This window comes from Puma concolor, chromosome B1 (assembly GCF_028749965.1).
Source record: "Puma concolor isolate L17-30 chromosome B1, mPumCon1.1.hap2, whole genome shotgun sequence".
In the NCBI taxonomy this organism is placed as follows: domain Eukaryota; kingdom Metazoa; phylum Chordata; class Mammalia; order Carnivora; family Felidae; genus Puma; species Puma concolor.
Window position 1 is genome coordinate 119,358,499 of NC_141670.1, and position 14,736 is coordinate 119,373,234.

General features: G+C 38.9%; 1 protein-coding gene across 1 annotated transcript in view; it reads left to right on the top strand.

Annotated features, from left to right (window-relative positions):
* The first annotated feature begins 7,789 nt into the window (after nucleotides 1-7,789).
* Nucleotides 7,790-14,736, top strand: part of CXXC4 (CXXC finger protein 4) — a 49,366-nt gene continuing 42,419 nt past the window's right edge. The window contains exon 1 of the transcript XR_015250316.1: nucleotides 7,790-7,939. The gene's annotated coding sequence lies outside the window, so the exon portion shown is untranslated. The remainder of the gene's footprint in view (nucleotides 7,940-14,736) is intronic.

Consider the following 14,736-nt stretch of genomic DNA (forward strand, 5'->3'; position numbering starts at 1 on the left):
GCACATGTGGATCCATGTGTACTTAAACACCTTTGGCCAAGGTGAGCTTTGTTCTCTAAATCTGAGTAGCTTTTTTTCTTAGTTGTGTATCGTTTTGTGAAAACAAGAGTCTTCAGCTAATGAGAAACATATCTTAGAAAGGAGCAAGGAGACCTACCTGAGAAGTCTTTTTTCTTTTTTTCTGATTTTTCCTCACAAGCATCTATTTTTACTTTCTATCCCTGATACTGAATAGAGCAGCTTGAATGCTATACAGTGTAATTATGTAGCCAGAGTCAGAGGTGATGGGTACAGGAGTATAACTATATGCTATAGATTGAGTTCTACTAGGTAACATGTCAAACAGTGAGGTTATGATTAGCTTAACAGCATATCTGTATCTATGTGATATTTCTCAGTTGAAATATCAATGACATTTTGCATAAACCAATTTGTTATTGGGCTGGATTTACGGGAAAATCCACAGGACATTTACATCCTTGATCACTGCCAACACTATGCAAGTAATACCCCTCAGTCAATGTGATAATCCAAAATGCCCCCACATATTTTTGGATGCTCAAAAGGGATTCAAGTAACACCCAGGTTGTTAAAGATTTCATAAAGATGTTATAGATACATTTACTAAATTTTTCCTAAGTGAGTTCTTGTTTCATCATTAGATCTTCTAGTGACTCATCTCATAGTAAAATGTTATTTTAATACCTAAAGTGTAGGACAGCTTTTGTTGTAACATTTCAAAAAGCACTATATTAAAATGGGGTTTGGGGCCTTTTCTTAGTGCTGGCTCCACCTTGAATTTGCTCTCTGCTGCCACAAACTTTGGGTAAATATTTAGAGTGATTTCTTTGAAAGAGAATTCTTTGCCCTTCTTGTGTTTTTGCTTAGAGGTTCTCTGCTTCTTACATTCTGTCCACTGCTCTTCAACTCATGGTTTAAGCACCTAATCTCCAACAGGTGAGAGACTCTGGCTTCAGTTGAATCACCTTTTACCTCAAGAAGTGATGAAAGATTGTGAGCAATGTTCCTAAACACCTGGATTAGTAGACTTGCGAGACAGAATGGAAAATACAATCCAAGAATAAAGCTAGAAGGTCAAAGGAAATAAAAATAAAGAGAAAAATTTTGCCAATTAGAGAATATGTTATAAAATAGAGGATAGAGGAGAATTTGAAATACTGGCACTATATAACAGAAAGATCATCTGGGAAAAAATTTTTTTGTATAGCACCAAGGAGGGCCCACAGGCATCCCCAGCTGAGGAAATCAGCTCCTGATGCAGGAACAGAGAGGTGAAATGATACTGATTGACTCCATGCTGAGGCTTGTGCATTAGTTCTAGTTTAGATCTGACCTGGTTCCTTGAATCTATCGTGGTTTCTGTTTTGTTTTGCTGCTGTCTTGACGCTGAAAGTGTGGCTCAGTATATAAAGTACATAAACTTGCTCTATCCACTTCTGCTTTTTCATATGGACAATGGGCTACACTTTGATGACTTAAGAAATACAGTGAGCCTGGAATTTTACAAGGAGGTAAATTCATCTAATGAGATATCACATAGTCCACATGAGATAGTGTTCTTTAGTTACTTCAGCAGAACAAAGGTGGGCTTCTTTCAAAAGAAATAACTTTTAGAAAAAATGTGAATATAGCATTTATATACGCATATGGGCACACAAATCCAAAAATATGAAGAAGATGATTAGAATGATTTATAGCCTATCTTCTCCATACCAAGCACTTTGCCAGAGATAGAATCTTCAGTTCTGTAAAGATTACAGAGCCCTAGAACACAGTAACACAAGCACATTTTACAAATGAGGAAAGTTGAGAGAGTTTGAGTACTTGGATATCACATGGAATATTTTGTATAGCCAGGATTCCAACTTAGTCTATGATTTCGAAGTTTATAGGTTTTAATATTTTCTTCAGTGCATGTGGATTAGATTAAGACAGGGGCAAAGTTGGCATTATTATTTTTATGGGAGTGATTTATCCCAGCTAAAGACAAATATTGATAGTATTGTTTTTATATATTTCACAAAATTAGGAAAAGAAGACTGGCTGAGAAATTGTGAAGACTTTAATTCTATAGATAGCAGCCATGAACTCCTTAAATTAATGACCTGTGTTGATAATATTAGAACTCTCAGAAAGTAGATGAAGGCATAAGTGGACTACTGTGGACTTCATTAAAGAAATAAAGGAGAAGTGATTAGTGAAGAAAAGTAATAGGAATTTCACAAGTAATCATGTAATTTTGAGTTTGAATTGGTCTGTGACAGGGACATTTATTTCAGTAACTTTACGTATGGTTAAAAATAAAATTTGGAAACCACTAGAATGTTCCCTTGTATGGAAAGTTGAACAAATTGCGATACATGAAAACCCTGGGAAATTACATAGTCATTCAAAAGAGAGCGTTTGATGTATGTCAATTGTCTGGGACAGAATCCATGATTATAGTGAGGGAGAAAAGCAAGATGCAGAGATGAATACATAATAGGATCTGTTACTCAGGTTGGGTTCTCCAGGAAGCAGAATCTCAGATGGAATTTACACTTTAGCCTATTTATTAGGGAGTGGTTTAGAATCAACGCCTGTGGAAGGGAAGGGAAAAGGAAGATTGGGCAGAAGGTGAAACTGAACAGTGAAACAGGCCTCATGAAAATCTAAGCTGACCTGGCAGGACGGTCTGAAATTAAAACGGGCCATCAGAATGTCCCTGCACTGGGATAGAATGGCCAGTAAGTTATACTCTGTCACTTGGGCTCAGGAAATGGTGTGACCTTGAGTGAGGCAACTCTCTGCCCCTGAGGTAATCCCTTAAGGAACTGAGGGCTGAGGCCATGGCTGACAGTACTCCCAGCTTCTAGCCCTTGGTTGAAGGGGGACCTGGGGGATGCCTCTATCTATCACAATACCTGAAACAAATCATGCCCAAACTTAAAAGGTGTAAGCATGTTTCTAAATGATTATACATGCAAAGAGGAAAGTAGAATAGAAACCTTGGTAACAGGGAAAAGGACTGAACTGGGGGTAGTGCAAGTAATCAAACTAAACAAAAGGTAAAAACATTGATAACAAAAAAGAAGATACAATTATCTTATTTGTTAAATTAGTTAAATTAGTTAACAAATTGTTAAATTTGTTAAATTAAAAATATATGTAGTGATGGGCACCTGGGTGGCTCAGTCAGTTAATTGTCTTACTTTTGATTTCAGCTCAGGTCATGATCTCACAGTTCATGAGATTGTGCCCCCACGCCGGGTTCTGTGCTAAGAGCTCTCTCTCTCTCTCAAAAATAAATAAACATGTGTGTGTGTGTGTGTGTGTGTGTGTGTGTAGTGCTTAGAGAGAAGTATTAAAGGATAGATATCTAATAGTATTTATCTCTGGGTTGTAACATTACCTTTCTATTGTGCTTTTCTACGCTATTTAAGTAAAAATAAACAGTTGTGCAGATAATTTGAAAAATTATCAAGCTATTTGAAAACTAATAGCTAATTATGATCATTAGATATACTTAAAATAAGGCCTTTAGTTTTCAGAAAATATATTTCAAAAAAGGTCACATAGCAAGATGCTCTAAAAGATAAAATGGTTTTGGAAGAACTGGAGTTACAAAACCAGTCACAGTTAAACTTAATAAATTAAGTCTTCATGTACAACATGCATTTTTCAAATATTCCTTGAGTGCTTTCAACAAGTCAAGATCTGTTCTAGGATGTCGATTTACGTCTAAAAAGGAAACCAACAAAAATTCCTGCCTTCATGGATCTCATGTTCTATAAAGAAAAGAGAAAAATAGCAATAAAAACAATAAATGAGTAAATTCTATGGTAGGTTATAAGTTGTGGAAGACCAGTTCCCAGGGAAACAGAGACTATCAGCTTCTGCAATTTGCATTCAGGGGTGTTTTGGAGAATGCTCTCGTGAAGAACAGCTAGGAGAGAAATTGACACAAGTAGCCGAAAGTAACCTACTGGCAACCATAGCTTAAAGATGAAGGAACACTCACTGAACCTTTTTTTTTTTTTTTTTTTTGGAAGCATTCTCCCTCTGGGAACATGTCCACTAAGCTGGTAAAATCTATAGTTGAGGTACCTTCAGACTGTATCTTGATTTAGGGCAGGAGAATTAACACAGTGCTAATTTAAGACTGTGAAAGTATACTATTGTCCATTTGAAGTGAATACAAATGGTTTCTTGGCCTCTTTTCTGAAGATTCAGAAAAGAACATTCTTGCCAGATCACATACTATATACCATGTGCTTGACATGTTAACCAACTTGGGCAAAGATGCCACATCTAGCAAAGCAACTGCATTTGAGATTTCTTCTAGACAGGCTTTTCAATAAGAAGTCCACCATGAACCTAGGATCCATCTGGGTCTTGTAGAGACCCAATTTGTGAGATAAGTGGAGATATAATGTGGGTCACTAATCCTGAATCCATTATGTCTTTAGTAATGTCAATAATCTCTGTTTATTCTCCCCCGGTTTCAATATAAATATATCCAAGACCATTGTGAGAGCAAGTTTCAGACTTTGCCTTTCCCACTGTGATGATTTTTAACCTTCAAGCCAAGCAGCCAGTGTGGGTTTTTTTTTCAAAAGCTAAGTATATCTATTTCAGTTAAGTATTCAGAGGCAAAATGAGTCTAAAAACCCAGTAGTCCTTGTGAACTCACTGTGAGCCACATGGGGACCTGACTCCATTGATTAAGTCCCCTCAATTTTGCCCCAAACAGGAGGACCACAATGGTGCTTTGGTCCTCTGGGTAGCTTAAGCAACTTGGACCCTGTATGAAGAGATCTTGGAAGGTTTAGGCTCTTACCCCCTTGCTCTAGTGTAAAATTACCCAAGTAAGTGGCACTGGCAATTGGGGATGGACTGGGGGGGGGGGTTGATACTGTGTACCCTTGCTGTGGTGTTGCAAGTTCTGTCCTTTGAGGTACAAGTCTCTCCTGTAACCAACAATTTCTAGATCTGAAAACTGGTTCGTGTATGGAATCTGGGTAAAAGATTGACTTTTTTTTTTTTTTAATTTGGGTAACTGCCTTCAGCCTCCTGATCATCCATCCTTTATTTTGGCTGTACATATTGAGCAGTACCTTTGTTGGCTGCCGGCATATCGTACTCGGAGAACCAGGTCTGTAGATTTCTGCAGGTCCTCTCCTGGTCCCCAGTCTGATGTGGCCGTTCATTATAATAATCGTCCCATTGAGTTTCTGACAGCTCAGCACTGCCACCTTGCCTCTATTAACTAGAGATCCCCTGAGTTCCATTGCTGTCAGTGAGCCCAGTTATCGACAGCATCTCCTACTGTCATCCCTGGCCTCTAGAGGACAGCCACCACTGAACATCTATCTCAGCGGTGCCCACGCTTCTCTCACTAGCACATTCCTTGTTCTTTTGGTTAAGTAGAATTTTCTCCCATGAATCATAGTGATCTAGTAGGTTTTCTGACCTATTTAGTATAACCACTCAGGCATGCCTACTTCTGTAAACCCTTTGATCCCTCTACAACTGTAAGCTACAGCAGTTCTAACACTCCTACCTGCACAGTGTAATCCATCACTTACTTTCTCCAAGCCTCTGGGAGCCCTCCCACCACCTTGTTTGCCCCTCTCCCAGGGACTTTGCATGTATTTTAAATCCTGTAACCTAGGAGAGTGCTGTCACATCAATAAACTCATTTTATCCAGCATCTTCTGAATGTAATCCCACATGGACCCTCCGGGATCTAGCCAGTAGATATTGGCTAGCTTTTCCTTCAGCACACCATCCTGTTGCTGTGTTAGCAGACTCAGCACTTCCTCGAATGGGTTAGGTTGTGATTTCCCCATAGTTATTGGCTTAGTGATGGGAGAGAGTCAGGGGAGAAGTAGGGGCATACCCTGAGAAGAGCACATTTGGTCTGGCAGGAAAGACAGCTCAAACAAATTAGGCTAGACTGTTAATTAATAGGAGCACTGTATCGTTTTAATAGTCTCAAAAGGTTTAGGGATTTCTGGAGGTTGGAAAATTCTACATGCCAGATATTCACATCCCAGGTTCCAGAGTTCTACTTCTGAATCTGGGACCTGATCTTGGCATCATAGACCTCCTGGAGCTGAAGAATGTGCTTTCTAAGAAGCTTTACTCTTCTTTAATTAGATACTGAATCTTCAGCTTTCACTCTCCTATGGCCACAGGAGACCCTCTGAGTTTTATACTGTTACTCATATAAGTGATAATCACCCTCAGATTTTCCTGGCCTCCAATGTATCAATGACCTCCAGAAATAACCATCAAATTCCAAAGTCCTTAAAATTATTATTTTCAAAATTCTGAAACTAATGAGAAATTATACCTGCCAGTGAATTCCACTTAATATCTATCTTTTCCCAGTTATGTACCACTGAACACTTTAATAATTTCACCATAACCAGATGCCTGGACCTACAATGTTTAATCTACTCCTACCGAGGAAGTTTTTACTATAGCTCGCTTGCTGGTGATCTAGTTCTAAACAGCTCAATTTAGACTTTGCCCCCTTGAATCAATTCCAGTACAATTGTCATAGGTCAAATTTTATGAGACTCTGATATTTGTGTGCTGAGAAATATTGGGTAGAAGTCGCAGAAACAACCACTGTGAGGGATGAGGGAAGGACTGAGCAGAAGGGGAAGCAGAACTGTGATTCAGTTGCTGTAAAGGACTCAGCTGATCCTACAGGGAGTTGTAGAATTTGGCTGACCCTTCACAGTTGTGCTATGTGATGCATGGGATACAGACCATTAGGTCTCTTGAACTAACCAGTCAAGTTCAGTGGGCTGACTCCCAGGAGGGACATAACCTTAACTGAAGCCATTCTCTTAGTGAAGAGCAATTGTTGGAGAGGAATTCAGCTTAGGATCGCAGTCATCACTGCACTCACTAGGGGAATGAAGGTAAAAGGTAGGCAATGTAGCACATTTCAATAGAAAAGTTGATACATTTTATAGGGGAAAAATAGAACAATTATGAGAAAAAAATCAGTAACAGATAACTGGGAAATAACATGGAGATTAAATAGCATCTTTCTAAAAATTTTTTTAACGTTTTATTTGTTATTGAAAGACAGAGAGTGAGAAGGAAAGGGGGAGAAAGAGGCGGAGACACAAAATCTGAAGCAGTCTCCAGGCTCTGAGCTGTCTGTACAGGGCTAGACACGGGGCCCGAACTCACAAACCGCAAGATCATGACCTGAGCCATAGTCGGACGCTTAAGTGACTGAGCCATCCAGACACCTCTAAATAGCATCCTTCTAAATAACACATCAGTCAAATAAATCTCAAGGGGACATTAAAAAATATTTTGAACTAAATGAAAATGAAAACAAATTATCAAAATTTGTGGGATGTAGCAAAAGCAGTGCTTAGAGGGAAATTTGTAGCATTAAATGCATATATAAGAAAAGAAGAAATATTGAAAACCCATAACCTAAGTTTCCACCTCAGAAAACTGAGAAAATAAGAGGAAATTCATCCCATAGTAAAAGAAATACAGGTATGCCTCATTTTATTGTGCTTCACTTAATGGTGCTTCACAGATACTGCAGGTTTTTTTTTTACAAATTGAAGGTTTGTGGCAACTCTGAGTCAAGCAAGTTTATTGGTGCCATTTTTCCAACAGCACTAACTCACTTCATGTCTGTGTCACATTTTGGTATTTCTCACAATATTTCAAACTTCTATATTTGTTATGGTGATTTGTTTTAAATGTTTTATTTATTTTATTTTATGTTTTTGAGAAAGAACATGAGCAGGGGAGGAGCAGAGAGAGAGGGGGACGGAGGATTCCAAGCAGGCTCTGCACTGACAGCAGCAAGCCCGATGCAGGGCTCGAACTCAAGAACCATGAGATCATGACCTGAGCTGAAGTCAGATGCTCAACAGACTAAGCTACCCAGGTATGCCAAGGTGATTTTTGATCAGTGATATTTGGTGTTAACTATTGTCATTGTTTTGAGGCACCACAGACATCACCAATTTATGACAGCAAACTTAATAAATTTTAAGTATATTCTGACTGTTTTACAGACCAGCCTTTCCCTTGTCTCTTTCCCTCTTATCAGGTCTCCCTGTTACTTGAGGTATAGTAATATTGAAATTAGGCCAATTAAGGACCTACAATGGCCCCTACGTGTTCAACTTAAAGAGTCAATCAACACAGCAAACTTTGCTGTTGTCTTATTTTAAGGAACTGCCACAGCTACCCCAACCTTTAGCCACCATCACCCTGATCTGTCAGCAGCCAACAACATAGAAGCAAGACCCTCCACCAGCAAAAATATTGTGACTTGCTGAAAGCTCAGATAATGGTTACCATTTTTTAGCAATGAAATATTTTATAATTAAGGAATTACGTTGTTTTTTAGACAATGCTATTACTCTCTTAATAGACTCTAATATAGTGTAAACATAATCTTCATATTCAGTGGGAAACAAAAAATTCATTTGACTTGCTATATTTTAATATAATTCTATGTTAAAATGTAACTAGGGAGCTATATTTAATAAAGCAATATTGGCTTTATTGTGGTGGTCTGGAACGACCCTCTATATTTCCAATGTATGCCGGTAATAAGAATTAATGCAAAAGTCAACAAAATTGAAAACAGGAGATCAATAGAGAAAATCAATAAAACCAAAATCTGTTTTTTTTTTAAAGATAAGTAAAATTGATATGCCTCCAGTTAGGCTGGGAGAAAAAGAAAGGACACAAAACTAATATCAGAAATGAAAGAGGGAGCATTACCACAGATCCTATGGACATTAAAAGGATAATAAAGAAACAATGTGAACAATTATATGCTTATTTCTAAATATTTGTTAAAATGCAAAGGAGTTTCAAGTACATTTTTTTGCAGGATTCTTAATTCCATCATCTTCACCAAGTTTGGCCATGCTCACCATGCTAATCATCCTTTCTGTATCAATCTAAACACACATTCCCTCTATTCTGCTCCTGAGCAGCTAAAAATCCACTGCAAATCACTCATTTTAGGCTCAAGTATCAATATTGCTATTAACAATTTACTCTTCTCTAGCTTACTTAATTGAAGTCAACGCATACTCACTGAGTTAATGTTTCAAATATTTACCACTGATTGTATGCACTGCATCTGTCTTCACTCCCTCATTTTTAATAGATGGTTACTGCCTTAATGGAAAAATAGGGGTAGTCAGAATTGAAATCTCTTTAATCCGCACTATCCTACCTTAGAATTTGCTTTTATAGTCCCTCATTCCTTTTATTCTTCTTCTCTCTTTGCTCTTATTTTTAAGAAGAAGATTGTTTCTACTTATTCCCAAGGCTGGTTCCAGCATTTGAGCTCTGGATCCAATTCTTAAATTTCCATTGCTAACTTTATAATTATTCTCTCTTTTGTATATGTTATATTACTCTCATCTATTCATATTTTAAAAAATTCAGTTACTGTTGCATGCCCTGCATTATTCACAGCTTTGAACAAAACAATTTCCCTGTTCCCATGTAGCTTACCTTCTGTGAAGGGAGACAATTTTTGAATATATGTTGTTTCTAAACTGTTAAGGGGTGATAAATACTATCAGGGGAGATTAAGTATTACATTAGTCAGAACTCTCCAGAGAAATGGACAGGTAGACATACATAATATAGATATAATAAGAAACTGGCTCACACTATTATGGAGGCTGAGAAGTCCCACCATCTGCCATCTGCAAGCCAGGATAGCAGGTGGTATAGTTTCAGCCCAGGTCTGAAGATCTGTGAACCAGGAAAACTGATGATGTAAGTTCCAGTCTGAGACTGAGGCTGATGTCCCTGCTTGAAAACAATCCAGCAGAGGGCCAATTTTCTATTCCCTGATTTCTTGTACTATACAGAACCTCAGTGGATTGAATGGGCCCCACTCATACTGGTTAGGGCAATATGCTTTCCTCAGCATAAAGAGTCAAATGCTAATCTCATCCGGAAACACTCTCATAGACACACCCAAAAATGACATTTAGCCATGTATCTGGGCATATACCATAAAACTGTGGCCCTGTCAGGTTGACACATAAAATTAACCATCACAAGTAGGAAAGGGAAATAGGAGGTGCTAGGATGCAGGATGACATTTTTAAAAGCATGGATAGGTAAAGTCCTCACTGAGAAGGACTCATCTGAATAAAAGCAGGAGGAAAGGCCATGAACAATCAATATGGATGGTGGAGAAGAGCAAATGAAGCAAAAGGAACAACACTGCCCAGTCGCTAGGCAGGGCAAACCTCAGCTGATCCAGGAATAGCAAGGAGACTGCAGTAGTTGAACATGGAGGCAATGAGTTAAAAAGGTAAAAGGAAGCCAGATTATAGCCGTTTTTAGCCAGTATAGGGACTTTGGCTTTACTCTGAGGGAAGTAGGAAGCCTGTGAGATTTTCACACAGTGGTATGAAAAATCTGATTTTTGTTTTAATATAACCACTGTAGCTGCAGTGTTGACAATAGACTGTAGAAGAGAATGGGGAAAGAAGATACCAGTCATGAGGGTCTCTGACTAAGAGATGCTAGTGGTATGAACGAGAGTGTTTGCAGTTGAGGTGGTAAGAAGTGGTATGGTGTTTGTTTGTTTGTTTGAGAGATAGAGGGCGCAAGTAAGCGAGGGGCAGAGAGAGAAGGAGAAAGAGAATCCCATGAGAGACAGAGGGGGAGAGAGGAGGAGAGAGAGAGAGAGAGAGAGAGAGAGAAGTGGGGCTCATTTGAAGTGGGGCTTGAGCTCACCCCATGTGGAGCTCAAACTCACAAACCATGACATCATGACCTGCACCAAAGTTAGGTGCTTAAATGGCTAAGCCACCCGGGTGCCCCTGTTTGTTTTTGTTTTTGTTTTGTTTTTTTTAATATATTTTGATAGTAGAGAAACATGACAGATAAAGAAGAGTCAAGAATGACACCAAAATTTCTGATCTGAACAACTGGAGTAATGTAGTCGCCATTAACTGAGGGTCAGTTTTGGTGGCATTAGAAAGAGAGCTACTCAATTTTAGAAAATTTAGGTGGACTTTTCAAATAGTTAGATATAAAAATCTATATTGGAGATTTACATATTGGAGTCTTTGGGATATAGATAAAATTTAAAGCCAAGAAATTGGATAGGATCAACAAGAGAATGAGTGTAGACAGATAAGAAAAAGCATTCTAAAGAGTAAATCTTGGGTCACTTAAGTGTTAAGAGGTTAGCAAGGCAGAAGGTAAAACAGGAGAGTGGTTTCCTAAAAGCCATGTGAAGACAATACCAAATGATGTTGATGAGTCAAACGAGGAAGAATGAAAATGATTTTGGATTTAACAAAGTGGAAGTCATTGGAAATTTTGACAAAAGCTTGACTGGAGTCAGTTCAACAGGTAAAAGAAAGAGGGAAGTTGCAACATTGTGTGTGTGTATATATATATATATATGTGTGTATATATATATATATATATATATATATATATATGGTTCTTTCAAGAAATTTTGCTGTCAAAGGATGGATGAGCTAGGTAAAGCAAGGAATGGGGTTAAAATGGATATGTGTGTCTATATATATATATACATATATATATATATTTATATATATTTGTTTACTAATGTTAATAGTACAATTGAAAGAAATAATTTGATGAAGGAGAGACAAAAAATTCAAGAGTGAAGCTTTTAGGTAGGGCCAGAGCAAATGGAATCTAGAGAAAATGTGGAAGGTTTGACTTTGAATAAGAACACTTGGAGTTTATTCCACTAAAAGGAAAGGAAAAAAAAATGTGTACTGTTTCTAGAAGATGAGTAGATGTGTTGGTGGGAGCTCATAGAATTTTTATTCTCCTGGTTTCTATAAACTTAGTGAAACCAGAGAACTAGAATAAACAACAGGGATGAAGGGTTAGGGATTTGAGAAGAATATGAAACAGAGAGGAAGAGTGAAAGTAACATAATTGCTCTACAACATAAAATGCCCACGTTAAGTAATTCCTATGAAGTTAAAATGAGACAGAGATTTGTGCATTTTTTTTCTGGTCTCTACTGACACCAACTTTTCCCAATTTCAGTTCGAATGTTGAGGTCTTCCCCGCACCAGCCCCCCCACCACCACCCCCAACACAAACACACAGCAATTCCCAGACATCACCAGGGTGTTTGAGAATTGAATTCCACTCAATACTGACACTATCTGCTTGAAGATAACATCAGATTCCATAGGTTAAGGGTCCAGTCATAAAAATCTGTGCCCCTCCCTCTTGCCACCGCTTCACATGCCAGTTGCAAGCCCCAGGCTCTTACCAGTGCTTCTGAACACCTGGCCACAGACTGGAGGTTCCAGTGCCCTCCTCCTTAGGTTCTTTTGATTTGCTAGAGTGGCTCACAGAATTCAGGGAAACATTTGTGTTTACCAGTTTATTAAAGAATATGATAAAGAATACAAACAGCAACCAGATGATGAGATACATAGAGTGAGGTATGGAGGAGAAAGGGTTCAGAGCCTTCATGCCCCCTGCAGGCACACCACTCTCCCCAATCTCCATGTGTTTACCAACCCAGAAGCTTTCTGAACCCACTTTTAGGTTTTTAGGAAAGCTTCATTGCATAGTCATGATTGCCTAAGTCACTGGCTATTGGCTGATTATTCAACCTCCAGCCCCTCTCGCCTGCCCAGAGGTCCATGTTGTGGGGGAAAGAGTGTGGAACTAAAAGTTCCAAACTTCTAAGCATGTGGTTGGTCCTCCTGGCAACCAGCCCCCACCCTTGGATGGGGTCCAAATGTCACCTTCATTTATATAACAAAAGACACATTTATCACTCTCAGTACTTAGGACATTCCAAGGATTTTGGAAACTGTGAGCCAGGAACCGTAGCCAAAGACCAAATACCCATGAGAATATATTTTGGTCATTCAGATGAGAAATACAAATTTCTTGTAAATCACAATACCAAACAGCCACATTCAGCTATTCGGATACACAAATGAAGGAGTTACAGAGCTGTGTTTAACGAGGGTAAGGGTTTGCTTAGCAAGTTTAGTGAAGAGAAAGCCAGCAGATTAAGGTATATGAAAGAATATTCAAAATGACTGATCACAGAAAATTGAGAAAGTTGGCAAGGGAGGGCCTATAATGTTGACTAAGCTGAGGATGTAGGGAAGCGAAGGCCATGATGGATGAGTGAAAAGGTGGTAGTAGGATCAATAGATTGGTGGTCTGGTGGGTGAGGGTTGAAGGATATTTGAGAATCAAGGATCTGAGCATCTAGAAAGTTAGGACATGACAAGTAGACAGTGGGTCTAGAGTGGGTGTGTGACCACAGAGGTCAGTAATTGAGGTAAGGTGGAAGAAATCATCATGGAAGGGGGATGTCAAGGAGGAAAGGGTCCTGGGAGAATTACATACCCAAATAATACTGCAATCTCTCAAAATCAAGGAAAGACTTGTGGCAGAGTGAGCCAGGAGCTAAAGAGAAATTCGTGGAAGATTCAGACAAACCTCCAAGTCCTTTAGATGATTTTTCAAAAGAACCAGAAGTAGATGGTACAGTGTGATGACATTAATTTTAAAGCAGGGAAGGGGGGGTGGTTGGAGAGCATGGGGAAGTCTGTAAGTGGCAACGAAGAGCAGGGATGAACCCTTCCCAGTTTGCCAATTGTGAGAGCTAAAGGGCAGGCAGTGCTGCTAAAGGAACCACATTTGAGCAAGAGCCAGATGAAAGGAGCCTCCAGAGAGGTTGCTGAGGACATGAAGGATTTTACTAATAGACCATCAGTCTCAGGAGACAGGGAGATGGGTACTGAAAGGTGGATGTGCAGAGCTATATGGAAATGAGAATGTGGAAAATGAACTCTGTCTTGGGAATCAGGGTTTCTCATGGTGACTGAACAAAATAGTGACAAAGTGCATCAGGAGATGAGTGAGTCCTGGGCGCCTGGGTGGCTCAGTCAATTAAGGGTCTGACTTTGGCAGGTCATGATCTTGTGGTTCATGGATTCAAACCCTGTGTTGGGGTCTGTGCTGATATCTTAGAGCCTGCTTTAGATCCTCTCTCTCCTTCTCTCTTTCCCCCTACCCACCCTTCTCTCTCTCTCTCTCTCAAAAATAAATAAACATTAGAAAAAAAAAAAACCAAAGAGATAGAGAGAGAGATGAGTCTTGACATTTCTGATGAGTTCTGATGAGGTGAGTATTGGGAAATACACAAAGGTTGGAATCTGTGAACCTCTCTTCATCGTCTTGATAGAGGTATAGAGACTGGAAAAAGATGGTCTTTACTACATAGTTATCACGTAACCACAAAACCTTTGAAACCCTCTCTCAATTGCAAAAAGTTCTTCTTATGGCCAAATGTGTTGGCTTCTTTATGGGGAAGCTCAAATGTACAGCAGGAGCGTCTAGTTTCTGTTTTACCATATAAAATAAATAATAGTTTCCCATAAAATTAATTATAAAATAACCGTGATTTTGGCACATGAGTGAGCAGATACCAATTGTGGGGTTGCACTAAGACCAGTAATAGTAATGGGAATCTGCCATCTCTTCCCAAACCAATTAGTGGTAAAAATAAAACTGCTCTGAATACGACCCTAGGATTGCCCCTGGCAGCTTCTTTCAAGCCTTTTTTGGATTTTTCAGCATCATTATTTCTGTGGACCACTTAGCAATTTAGGAATACCGTTCCTTTTGGGATTTTCTGTCACTATCTCCTTTCCTGATGACTCT